Source organism: Ambystoma mexicanum, chromosome 3p (genome assembly GCF_040938575.1).
Source record: "Ambystoma mexicanum isolate Mex_15411 chromosome 3p, UKY_AmexF1_1, whole genome shotgun sequence".
Taxonomy (NCBI): Eukaryota; Metazoa; Chordata; class Amphibia; order Caudata; family Ambystomatidae; genus Ambystoma; species Ambystoma mexicanum.
In genome coordinates, this window is record NC_090925.1 from 1,261,438,554 (window position 1) to 1,261,452,386 (window position 13,833).

The following is a 13,833-nucleotide window of genomic DNA, read 5'->3' on the forward strand; positions in this document are numbered from 1 at the left end:
ACAACGCTGTTACCTGGATTAGATCCTTCTTAAATGGTAGATCAATGTGAGTTTTCTCACCTCTAGTAGCTGCCGACCCCATACCCATCACCTGCGGTGTGCCTGAGGGATCCTGCGTCTCGCCGACACTCTACAACATTTTTACTAAGACCCTCTTCGATGATCTGGATCATCTTGGTATCACCTACACTAACTATGCAGATGATACCCAGATCCTCCTCCCGCTTTCAGGAGATTATGGAGAGGATTGGGCCTTGGTGAATAGAGTGTATATCATCATCCAGGCATGGATGGCCATGCATGGTCTATGCCTGAATGATGATAAAGCCGAACTCATCATCTTGGGCACCCCCCCCAACCTAGAAAAACTAGGATATGACTATTCCACATTTATAATTGTAACAATGAGACAGTCAGGCGGTGTTGAGAGAAATAAAAATGGGTCTTTATTCAGACTTTAAAAAAATTGTAAAAGTAAAATAGCTTCACGCAGAATTATTTTCTGAAATGTCCTTCTTTGTGCTTATGCTGGGTTTCTGCTCTGTTCTTTGCCGGGAATGGGGTAAGGACTACTGGCAAGACTTCTCCTCCTAGTCCTCATACGCCCACCAGCCTTCAGTAGCTCCGGATGTTCTGTCTGGTTCGATCTGCAACAAAACCAAGAATGAACACCCTCTTGCCTTCCAGTGTTGTCTTTATATAGCCAGAACTTAACAGACCAATCAGTGTTCACTTCCTCCTCTAGTCGATATAAACTTCCCCAAGCCCCGCCCCTTTTTGTCCCTTGATGCATTGCAACTTGCCTTCGTCCTCGACCTCCATCCGCTCCCTGTCCCAGTCGCCTCTGCCCAGGTAAGTGCTTAATTTCTCCCTGGAAGGGACTGTGTGTGTCTCTATGAGCCTGTGATTTTGGGCTGTATTGTTGTTGTGTCACAAAGTTGTTCTTTTATATTCCGCGGCTCCGCAGCACTTATGTGGGCTGTTGAACAACCGCGGCTTCCCATGCCGCAGCAGCCCCGCCTCTCACGGCTCGCGGTCCTTTGACTGCTGCGGGAGTCGAACGTTGACTGCGCTGCTACTTCGCATGAGCATGGCATTACGGCTCGAGTGTGTCCGCCCGGAGGTTCCATGTCTTCCTGACGACTGCCAGAGTCGAACGTCGGCATCTCTGCCGTCTCGCATAAACGCGACTTTCCTACTCCCGTGTCCCCGTCTTGGAGCTCCACATTACATTTTCCTGTCCGTTTTTTTTCCAGGATTAGCTGTCTCCTGACCCCACCATTCCCCAGCCATGTGGGTCTCTGGGTCTCGGGCCCCTCCATGGTATAACTGACCCTCTTGACTGTTACATACACCCCCCGAAGCATCCAGCCGATCGGGCTGGTCAGGATTTCTGGACAGGTAATCAGGAAGTAATTGGAAAGCCGCTGGTCGGTGAACTGTTTCAAAACAAAATTCCTGTAGGGTCAGGAACCATCTCAATACTCGTTGGTTTGAGTCCTTGTGCGTGGCCAACCATTGAGTGGAGCATGATCTGTAAAAACTGTAAACTTTCTTCCAGCGAGGTAATATCTGAGTGTCTCAATGGCCCACTTGATAGCTAGACACTCTTTTTCAATGGTAGAATACACCACCTCATGTGGTAAGAGTTTACGACTTATAAAGGCCACTGGCCGTAGATCAGTTTCACTAACTTGTGATAGTACGGCCCCCATTCCTATTCCTGATGCGTCTGAATGCACAAAAGACCTTTCTTGGAAATTGGGACACCGTAGAACAGGTTGTGTTGATATTATCGGTTTTAGCTCTGTAAAGGCTTTGCAGGCTTCTTCATCTTTAAGCAGTTCGCCTTTGTAGGATGATTTGAGAGCATCCGTCAATGGGCTGGCAATGGAAGAAAACAAAGGTATGAAGCGCTGATAATATCCAATGAAGCCTAAAAAGGCTCTGACCTGTTTCTTATTGCTGGGCATAGGCAGTTTCCCTATTGCTTCAATTTTGTCCAACTGGGGTCGTATAACCCCGTCCCAACCAGATATCCCAGGTATCGAGTCTGATTGGCGGCCAGTAGGGTTTTCTTTGGGTTTATGTTAAGTCCTGCTGATTGCAATGATTTTATTACGGATGATAGTTGACTCAGATGATCCTTCCAGTTTTTACTGTATACAGCTATGTCATCCAGGTAGGCTGCACTGTATCCATGATGAGGAGCGAGAACCTGATTCATCAGTGATTGAAAAGTTGCTGGGGCTCCATGTAAACCAAATGCTAGTACTGTAAATTGATATAGACCGGAAGGGGTAGAAAAAGCGGTTTTGATTTTATCTTCAGTCCTTAAGGAAATCTGCCAATAACCCTTTGTCAGATCAATGGTACTAATGTATTTATCAGTGCCTAACTGTTCAATAAGTTCATCAATTCGGGGCATGGGGTAGGCTTGGTATGTAGAGATGGTATTCAATTGTCTGTAGTCCATACAAAAGCGTATACTCCCATCCGGTTTTGGGACCAGAACAATAGGGGATGACCAGTGGCTACATGATGGTTCAATTACCCCCAGCCTCAGCATCTCCTCCACTTCTGCTTGCACTGCATTCCTTTTTGACTCAGGCAATCGGTAAGGACGGATCCTTATGGTCTGTCCTGGTTCTGTTTCAATTTTGTGTTCTGCCAAGTGTGTTCTTCCTGGGTAGAAGGCTCAAGGTGTTCCTTCAATTCTCTTTTCTCTTCTGGTTTGAGCTGTTTTCCCCACTGAACTGAATTGGATGCAGGTTCCTGGGTCATTCTTGTGACTACCTGTATGGCTTTGTCCGTGGTCTTCCATTCCTTCAGCAAGTTTACATGGTAATTCTGTGTTTTTTCCTTCCGATCGGGTTGATCCACCAAGTAATTTACTGGTCCTAATATTGCCTTTATTTTATATGGCCCCCTCCATTGGGCCAACATTTTGTTCTGGCTTGTGGGCAATAATACTAGCACCTGGTCACCTATTTTAAACTGTTGAACTCTGGTTTTCCGATTGTAATATTTTTCTTGGGTCAACTGGGATCTTCCCAGGTTGGTTTGTGCCAGCTCCCTCATTCTAGTTAGATTATCCTGGAGTTCGATCACATGGTCTATTAGGGTGGTAGGATCCTCTCGACCTTCCCACTCTTCTTTGGCGATATCCAATATTGTTTTCGGTTGGTGTCCAAACAACAATTCAAAGGGTGAGAAACCTATTGAAGATTGTGGGGTATCCTTTAATACCATTAGGACCCAGGGTACCGCTCTGTCCCAATTCTTTCCGGTAGGTGCTGTTACCTTCTTAAGCATTAGCTTAATGGTCTTGTTATAGCGCTCTACTAAACCATTGGTTTGTGGACGTACGGATTTGCTTTATTTGAAGCTGTTGACATACTCTTCTCATCACTCCTGATACAAAATTTCGACCTTGATCCGTTACTATTTCTGATGGTATTCCTACCCTGGCAAAGAATGGAATCAATTGGTTGCATACTTGGATGGTACTTGTTCCTCTCATAGGAAAAGCTTCTGGATATCTTGTAGCGTAGTCCACCACTACTAATAGATATTGGTATCCGTGACTACTGGGTTCCAGTGGACCTACTATATCCATGCCAATCCTGAAAAATGGTTCTTTGATTAATGGCATAGGTACTAATGGGGCACGTCTTGGTTTGTTTGGGTTTGATTTTTGGCATGTGGGGCATTCATCGCAGTACTTTGCCACTTCCCTTTAGACCCCTGGCCAGTAAAACCGCTTCAAGATTTTCTCTAGGGTTTTCTCTCTGGCTATGTGACCGCCCGTCTGATCATCATGAGCATCCCCAGTATAGACTTTCTCAAACTCAGAGGTACCAGTAGTTGCTCCATCTCCTGTTCATCCGTTTTTTTTGTAACCCGGTATAGAAGTCCCCGCTGTACTTTGAACCTCGGATAACTGCTTGTACTTTCTTGGTCTTTCATTGCTTGCTCGAGGACATTCCTTAAAGATGGATCAGTTAGTGTTTCGCTTCTAAAAGAGACTCTTTTATCTTCAGGAATCCAATCTATGAGTCCACTGAAACTTTCCACCCATCTCCGTTTCTCTCCCCTCAACTCTCTTCTGGTTTTCCTTGGTATTCTCCCACTATTCCCTTCAATATCAGTTTCTGAGAAAGGAGCCCTTCTTAACCATTCCTTTTCTATAACACAGTCATCAAAGTTGGGCAGGTCAGTCCCTATTAACACAGGAGCAGGTATATGAGGCATGATAGCTACCTCCATTGGTGTGTGAACCCCGTTAACCTCTATGTTTACTTCTTTGGAAGGGTAGGATTTTATATCCCCATGCACACATTTTACCGAAATATTTTGCTTCCCTTTTTTTCCCAAGACACTTACTTCTGGTCTGATGGCGGTTTGCTCGCTTCCACTGTCGACCAGGCCTTGCCGGGGTACACCGTCCACTCGAACTTCCACTGTATAGGGCTCTCTTCTCCCTCCTTCTAAACTCCTGGTTCTGCATACAACCAATCTCCATAGGTTCTGGTTTGTTCTTCCTTGGCCAAAACCAGGCGATATGGCCCCACTCCCCACAATCATAACACTGGGGTTGTCTGCTGGTGGGGGGCCATGTCGTACCTCTGGGATCTACCTTGGTTGGCTTTATATCTCCCAAATTCGTGGGTCTAGAAAGTAATAGTTTGTTTCCTCCTTCCACAGGACTTATCCTGGCTCCACCTGCTTTTTGGAATGCTGTGACAATGTCTATGGCTTCAGTGAGAGTGGGTCGATGGTGTTGTCAGACCCATCGTTGCATATTGCTTGGAAGTGCATCTACAAATTGCTCTAACTTCACTTTGTCCATGATTTCAGGTATGGTGCAATTGGCTGGTTTTAACCATTTTTCGGTTAAATCGTGTACCCGATAGTACAGTTGCCTCAGAGTTTCCCCACTGCGGAGTTTGGTTTCCCATAGCTTTTGACGATATGCCTCCTCATCACCCCCATCCTTTCTAGGATGGTTCTTTTTATGTCCGCGTAACTTGTGTCTCCGTTGGGGTTTGCCGCCTGGTAGGCCCCTTGCATTGAGCCTGTTAGCAAAGGCTATGAAGTGCCCCCATTTCTCCACCGGCCACTGGGAGTTTCTAGCCACCCTTTCAAAATTCGTAAAGAAATAACCTGGATCCTCCCCGGCCTGGAATTTCTGTAGAATGTTGGAAGGGGCCGGCGTCATGCCTCTATGAGCGACCACAGCTTTTGTCACTTTCTTCAGGGCATCCTGCAACTGTAGGGCTTGTTGTATGGCTTGTCGATCCGCCTGGGCTGGGTGTCCCTGCACCTGCACCAGTTGCTGGAGCTGTTGCTGTCCATCTGCTAAGGCCTTGGTGATAGTCTCCATACCGTGTTTCAGGATCCCACCGCTGCCACCAAACTTTGTAACAATGAGACAGTCAGGCGGTGTTGAGAGAAATAAAAATGGGTCTTTATTCAGACTTAAAAAAATGGTAAAAGTAAAATAGCTTCACGCAGAATTATTTTCTGAAATGTCCTTCTTTGTGCTTATGCTGGGTTTCTTCTCTGTTCTTTGCGGGGAATGGGGTAAGGACTACTGGCAAGACTTCTCCTCCTAGTCCTCATACGCCCACCAGCCTTCAGTAGCTCCGGATGTTCTGTCTGGTTCAATCTGCAACAAAACCAAGAATGAACACCCTCTTGCCTTCCAGTGTTGTCTTTATATAGCCAGAACTTAACAGGCCAATCAGTGTTCACTTCCTCCTCTAGTCTATATAAAATTCCCCAAGTCCCGCCCCTTTTTCCCTTGATGCATTGCAACTTGTCTTCGTCCTCGACCTCCATCCGCTCCCTGTCCCAGTCTCCTCTGCCCAGGTAAGTGCTTAATTTCTCCCTGGAAGGGACTGTGTGTGTATCTATGAGACCCGTGCTTTTGGGCTGTATTGTTATTGTGTCACAAAGTTGTTCTTTTATATTCCGCGGCTCCGCGGAACTTATGTGGGCTGTTGAACAACTGCAGCTTCCCATGCCACGGCAGCCCCACCTCTCATGGCTCGCGGTCCTTTGACTGCTGCCAGAGTCGAACGTTGACTGCGCTGCTACTTCGCATGAGCATGGCATTACGGCTCGAGTGTGTCCGCCCGGAGGTTCCATATCTTCCTGACGACTGCCAGAGTCGAACGTCGGCATCTCTGCCGTCTCGCATAAACGCGACGTTCCTACTCCCGTGTCCCCGTCTTGGAGCTCCAAATTATATTTTCCTGTCCGTTTTTCTCCAGGATTAGCTGTCTCCTGACCCCACCATTCCCCAACCATGTGGGTTTCTGGGACTCGGGACCCTCCGTGGTATAACTGACCCTCTTGACTGTTACAATAATTGATGGAAATAGCATTAAAGTTGAACACGAGGTTAAAACACTAGGTTTTTATCTGGACTCAAACCTTTCATTTGCCAAACAGGTCAACTCTCTAGCATCCTCCATGGCTTACACATGCAAATTTATTTGCACCGGCAAGCCATTTCTCTCTGACAGTAGTTGCACCACCCTGGCCAGAGCCCTCATCCTGTTTTGCCTGGACTATTGCAATGCCCTCCATTTAGGATCAACTAAAGCTACTATCAGAAGAATCCAAACACTACAAAACAATGCCCTTAGAGCGGCATTAGGCATTTCCAGAAGAGATCACATCTCTGAGAGCAGCCGACAGAACAACTGGCTCCCAACCAATGACAAAATCCTCCTAAAAACCTTGTCGCTCACCCACAAATCTCTAAATAATGCTGGCCAATCTACCTGGCAGAGAGATTCCATAAACAGACCTCCCTGAGACCTCTTAGATCTGCTAATAGAGATCGCCTTTTCATACCCAGCTTCAAACGCTCTACAATTGGGGGCAACAGTTTTCCCGTGAAAGCAGCCAAACTGTGGAACTCCTTGCCTCCCACACTAAGAACAGACCAATCCTACCAAAATTTCAGATCCAACATCATCTTATGACTGAAATCTAATAACCAGTAAATGATAACTCCTGCTCAGTGAGTCCTAGCTGCTCAGCATGCAGCTAGGACCCACTGTTACAGTACTCTATGCCCGTATGAAGTGTATCCTCCCTTGCTTGCTTCTCCCGACCTGCCACCTTTGTGGGAACCACAACTGCCCTACTCACTGCCTGTATACTTGTATTTATCTACGCCCACGGGGCTTTATATATAAACACCCTAACTTTGTATATATTGCTTCTGTAAAATGTCTGTATCATTTGTATATACCTTTCTTGTATCCTACGCCCGTAAACAGGCACCCACTGTATATACCCTCTTGTAATTAATGTCTTACATGTAAATTGTATACCTTCTCTGTTGTAACTAAGCCTTGCATATACTTGCAACTGCTGCACCCTGTTATCCCCAGGTATGATGCGCATTACAAATAATAAACAAACAAACAAACAACAAACAAACAAAAGTTCCTTTAACAAATGAAAGTTTGTTCCCAATATTCGCTGGGTGATCGGTTCACCCCTAAGTCCCCCTCTTCTAGGCCGGCCCTTGTCAATTGTAATCCAAAGTTCAGATAGGGTGATGGCTTCACCCCTGAGTCTCCCTCTACTGGGCTGACCCTTTCTCAATCGTATTAAATAAATATATTAAAGTTAATTTATCAACAAACCTTGGGTGATAGCTTCACTCCTTGGATCTCCCTTGTTCGGGCTCGGACCTCTCCCGACTGCCAGCACTTGGGTAACTACTTCACCCCTGGATCTCCCTCATTCGGGCTCAAACCATTCCCGAAGGCCAGTGTTGTGAGTATTAGTTTCACCACGCACCTCCCTTGTCCAGGCTGGGACCTTTCTTAGTTTCTTAATGTCTTTGTCAAACAGTTCAGTGGATGTCCCTTTTCTGGGTTCACTTCAACATTCTGTTTCTCGGACCTTTAGACGTCATACCTCTCTTCCGGCATCCCTCCTCTGGGTTCACAATTGCTTTTTCAAAATATTCTATTGGTTTAAAGTGTTTGCAGGATTCATGTCCCCTACCTTCATTCACAATTTGGGACTCACTTCCCTTGCTTTTAGCCAACTTACGGATCAAAGTCTTTCGATTGTACAGGGTTTTTGGTTGACCCTCATGTATGACCACTTTGAGTTCCTTTGGCAGCCTTCTGATGGCCTTCTGGTTTCTGTAGTTCTATTCAGATGGGGATCAACAAGAGTCTCTTGAATTAGCACCCACGTGGTGCCGGTTTCCATCTGCAGCTGGTCTCCCCTTAACGTCTGATTCAGTTAATTAAACTTGGTTCAAATTTGCCACTTGGCGCTTTTCACTCAACATAGCCCGGTGCTTATCGATACTCCCCTCAACTCACCATCTGTGCTGCACCACTTTGCTTTTAGCTTCCTGGAGTCAAGGCCGGTACCACAGGCGTGTGACCTTCCCTCGCTCCTAATATGGGCATACGCTTGCCCCATGTAACATTCACATCTGCTGCAGGACAGGCTCTCGTCAGTGAAGGTTCTGCAGGTCTGGGACGAAAAGTGCAAGGTTACTTTCGGCCTCAGCATCCTCTCACTTCCTGCCGCCTTTCACCTTCTTTTGAACTGCCGCTTGGTAGCTTGTGATGTCTGCTATGCTTGCCTTTCTCGCCTTTCTCGTCGTGTACTTTCTTTCTCCACCTTTTATTCCTGAGGGGAAAAGGAAAGGCCGTCAGGTGTGTGTGATTAGAATGAATTGCCTGACTTTCCCTGACCTTCGCGTTGGGACATGTCGGGTAATCAGCTTTATTATCAGTCCGTAAAACAGTATACATGTCATAATTTCCTACGGGATAGGATTGGGAAACAATGCTATTGTAAAAAGGGGCTTGAGTGATAGACTGAGAAGAAAAGAATGGGTAGGGGTGTGAAATGGGTGAGAATGACCGGGATGGGGGACAGAACATATAGGATTGTGGGAATTGTAGTATTTTATCTGCACAGATTGGGTGTTTGGAAGATGACAATCAAAGGGATGGGATTGATATGGTTCACAAAATAAACAAGGGGAGTTGTGGGAACGGTAGTGTTTCTTCTGCGCAAATGGGAAGTGCAGGAAATACTGATTAAAGGGTGTGGAAAAGAATGGCCAGGAGTATGCAGGTAGGGAACAGGGAAACAGGTGTTCTGAGAGATGCGGCTTTGAGATGCCACATGGTTTGGACTTCTAGTTGGTTTATCAGCGGTAGAGGGTTGATAGGACTTTACTAAGGGATCTTCTATGGGTGGAAGGGAGGTAGAAATAGAATAAGCAAAGAAAACTGCAGGTAGTTCGTCCCCCTCTTCTTCCTCCTCGGTAGAATACCATGTCTCACCTAGCCTAACCCTGGATGCCCCTACCCAGGTGATCCACCCCCACTGGTCCACACCTAGGAACTGGATCCAACAGCGATGGCCATGTCCTGGCCACCTGGAAAAGGGAGTCGAGGTCTTACTGGGAGAGAGGCTAGGTAATTAGCAGGGGAGGGGACAGCGACTTATTTTCTACGGTATATGACATGGCAGCAACCGCCAACTGTATAATGCTGTGATATTTTTGATTTAATGTGACCGATCATGTTTTTGTTTGTGTTGTTATAAAAATTGTTTTATAAAAAAAGATAAACAAAATTGACTCCTTTCCTCAGAATCACCTAACTACTGGGACATGGAAAAGGAGAAGAGCAGCACAGTGTGGAAGAAGCTTCAAGCCCAACCAGTGCTCTAGTTGCTGACCGAAAACACCCATGATATGATTTATGATATGATACAGCCTTTATAACGCGCCTATATACAAGTGTTTCAAGGCGCGATGAGACAACGGAGGGGAACAAAGGGAGGACAGACAACGATCCTACTAGGCCAGGTGTCATTCAGATCACGCAAGTGTATGGGAAGGGGGCAGGGACAGTGCAGTACATGGGAATAGATAAACAATAAGTAACGGCTATCATGTGGCAAGTGCATGGGTAAGTACAGACATCAGGTGTCAAGGGCTGGGGGGATTGAAGGGATACAGACACAGTCCCCAAGTGCGGGGGTTGCCAGGTGAGCAGTGCAGGTGTTTGATGCTGGCGGGGGAGGGACCTGGGTCTGGGATCAGAGGGTGCCCAGGTAACAAGTGCAATTTCAGTAACACCCAGGAGGTCAGCAGAGGAGAGGAGGAGAAAAAGCAGAGGCAAAGACGAAGGTTTTGAGGTGTTTCCGGAACCGGAGATTGTTCTCCTGAAGTTTAAGGGAGGCAGGGAGGCTATTCCGGAGGGAGGCCCCAGCCGAAGATAGAGATGTACCACCAACTCTTTGCTTAGAGAAGTGACTGACTCTGAGGGAGTTGGAGGCAGATGAGCGTAGAGCTTGAGAAGGAAGATATTTAGGGAGAGGGAGTTGAAGGTTGAGGCCCCAGGCCTCAGAAGGCCTTGTGGACGATGCAGAGGGTTTTGAACTTAATCCTCGCAACCACTGGGAGCCAGTGCAGAGATTTCAGTCCTGGAGAGATACGATCCCTGGGCTTGAGGCCAAGGACAAGCCTCGCAGTCCTGTTCTGGATAAGTTGCAGAGGGCAGAGAGTAGAAGCAGGCAGATTAAGAAAGAGGCTATTGCAATAGTCCAGCTGTCATGAACCGTCGTCTGCGTCCCTTCTGGACTTCCTGGTCCTTGACCCATAGGGGATTGAATACAGTTATCCTTCCAACATGGCCGCTTGAAACGGAATGCTGCTGGCCAGTCTCTACCCTCCACGTTGTACGCGCTACAAAACAGACAAGCCCCCGCAGCTCTGCGTGTCTCAACGCTACCGCTTGCTGTAGTTGGACGTGGGTTGCCGGAGTTCTCTCGGGGCTTTCTTCTGATTCCTGGTTCCTGGTTCCTTGAATTTCCATTCCTTCCTTCCATTCCTCTACCTTACCTCCAAACTTCCTGGATTTTCTTCCGTGCTCGGGTCACGGCGTTCCGTGCCTCCGAGTGCGAGCATCTTTCCTTCCTGGTATCCGCCCTGGACTTCTGAACGTTCCCAGAAGTTGGATTGCGAACTTTACGCTAGAATCCGAGGACCAGCGCTCGGGTTTGTACAAATCCCGGACCGTGACAAAGAAGACATCACAGAAGGTCGCAAGCCAACAACAAAAGCAGGCGAGAAGGGGAGAGACTTGTGACAGATTGAGACGCCTAAAAAACGATACAGATACAGAGATGGAAGCCGCTATTCAAGACCTCATTTGAGGCATGCAGGAACTAACCACGGAGGTCCAGAACCTTAAGGCTGAGAATGCTGCATTAAAACAGCTAGTCTTGTCACATGACTCTGCAACTAAGGAAAGTGTGTTATTGGGAGGAGTAGTGGACAAATATGATGGTTCTTCAAAGACTCTCTGTGCTTTCCTTGATTCATGTCTAGTGCACTTTACCATCAAGCCCTACTACTTTTCCACTCCTAGAGCAAAGGTGGGCTTTATGATCTCGCACCTCACTGGAAATGCCTTGACCTGGGCAACCCCCCTAGTCGATTCGGGCGACGCCCTCCTGGATGATTATGATGGGTTTGTGGAAGCTCTAAAGGCCATGTTTGATCGCCCAGAGTAAGTGTACAGTGCTCAAGAACGACTACTCGAATTTCAACAAGGATCCCAGGATATGCTTACCTATGTGACCCATTTTAAACAACTCGTAAAGGAAGCAGATTGGTCTCAAGAAGCCAGCTTCACCCTCTTCCGAAGAGGTCTGAATGAAGAAATAAAGTACGAGTTAGCTAGGGTAGCTCGCCCAAGCTCCTTCCAGGCTCTCATGGACCTTTCCTTGCAAATAGAAGTCCGAATCCAGGAAAGAAGAGCGGAGAAAAAGAAGTCTAAATCGGCTTTCCAAAAGGCCGCCACAGACCATCCGTCTAGACCTGAGCCCACAGTTTCTCCAACCCCGGACCCAGAACCCATGCAACTGGGGGCCTTCCGTGGACCCATTACCCCACAAGAAAGGATGCGACGGATTCACACTGGTCTGTGCATGTATTGCGCCTCTGATAAACACCTTGTGAGGGAATGCCCTATTGCTCCTCCACGGCGTTCGGGAAACGCCAGCTCCCGATCCTAGAAGGGGCACAGTTTCGGGAGAGAGATGTTTGCTCTACATCAATTCCATCATTGAACTCTCCTGGACAAAATAATCTTGTGGTTATACAGGCCTTTCTATCGCCTTGCACGAAAGAATCTTACCCCATCCTGGCATTAATAGATTGCGGGGCCATGGGCATATTTATAGATCATGATTGGGTCACTACTCACAACATTCCACATGAAACTCGAGGGACTATGCAACCTGTAGAGGCTATTGATGGAAGACCTCTGTCTTCAGGACCCATAACCCTTCAGACTAAAGAGATCCTACTGTCTATAAACCACCTTCAAGAGAGGATCAAATTTGACATTATAAAATCAAACCATTATCCAATGGTTCTAGGAATGCCCTGGTTACAAAAGCATAACCCCTACATCAATTGGGCAGCAGGCTCCTTGTTCCTTGGTTCTGAACACTGTATGTCTCACTGCTTATCCCTAGATTCCTTACCAAAGTCTTCTGAAAACTCGCAAGAATGTCAGCAAAATCCAGTCACCGTCTCTAACATCATCCGGATTCCCAGGGCCTACCAGGCCTTCACAGATGTATTTTCGACTGCTATAGTTCAAGCCCTCCTTCCTCACAGACCAGAGGATTGCGCCATCGATACTGAACCCTCAGCAGTGATTCCTTTCGGGAAAATGTTTATTTGATCAGAACCTGAAAAAAGGGCCCTCCGGGAATAACTAAATTGGAAAATGGCACCATAGGACCATCTAAATCCCCAGCGGGTGCTTTGTTATTTTTTGTTCCCAAGAAAGACACCAAGGAGCTCAGACCATGTCTAGATTACCGTGGCCTTAACCAGTGCACTCTCAAGGACCGCTACCCATTGCCTCTCATCTAGGATATCCTGCAAGCAGTCAGAGGTGCAGTAGTCTTCACAAAATTAGACCTAAGGGGTGCCTACCATCTTATTCGTATAAAGGAAGGTGACAAATGGAAAACAGAGTTTAGAACTCCCGTTGGCCATTTTGAATACCTGGTTATGCCCTTTGGACTTGCTAATGCCCCAGCGGTCTTCCAACGTTTTATGGACCGGGTGTTCTCTGATATGCTGTTCATCTTCGTCATTGTATATCTGGACGACATACTGATATACTCCAAGGACCATCTAAAACATGAAGAGCACCTGTAGGCAGTCTTACAACATCTACGTGAACATAAGCTCCTGGCCAAGCCCGAGAAGTGCCTTTTCCATGTATCAACTGTTCGCTACCTCGGGTTTGTTCTCAGCCCAAAAGGAATTGGAATGGACTCCTCGAAGGTAGACTCCATTTTATCCTGTCCCGTTCCAACTACTGTAAAACAAATTCAATCCTTCCTGGGGCTTGCTAATTTCTATCGGAAATTTATACCAGCTTTTTCAGAGATTGTGCATCCTATTGTTACATTGTTAAAGAAGGATACCCCCTTCCTGTGGACCTCAGCCCAAGATACGGCGTTCCAACGGTTGAAGTCAGAGTTCACACAAGTCCCCATCCTAGCTCAACCCGATATTGATCGACCCTTTCTTGTTGAAACTGATGCTTCCAACTACGCCATTGGGGCAGTCCTAAAACAAGAATTGGGTTACAAGTTAGAACACCCCATCGCCTATCTTTCTCGCACCTTGACTCCCAGTGAAACTCATTACTCTGTTCTGGAAAAGGAATTATTAGCCCTCCGTCAAGCCTTCACTGACTGGCGTCATCTCCTCCTGGGAGCCAAACTCCC

General features: G+C 46.9%; 1 long non-coding RNA gene across 1 annotated transcript in view; it reads right to left on the reverse strand.

Annotated features, from left to right (window-relative positions):
• Positions 1–450: 450 nt before the first annotated feature.
• The window catches only part of LOC138581433 (uncharacterized), a 68,840-nt gene continuing 55,457 nt past the window's right edge, over positions 451–13,833 (reverse strand). Inside the window, exons 2-3 of the long non-coding RNA XR_011304551.1 lie at positions 7,671–8,682; positions 451–647 (exon numbers count right to left, since the gene is read on the reverse strand). This is a non-coding gene — a long non-coding RNA (uncharacterized lncRNA). The remainder of the gene's footprint in view (positions 648–7,670; positions 8,683–13,833) is intronic.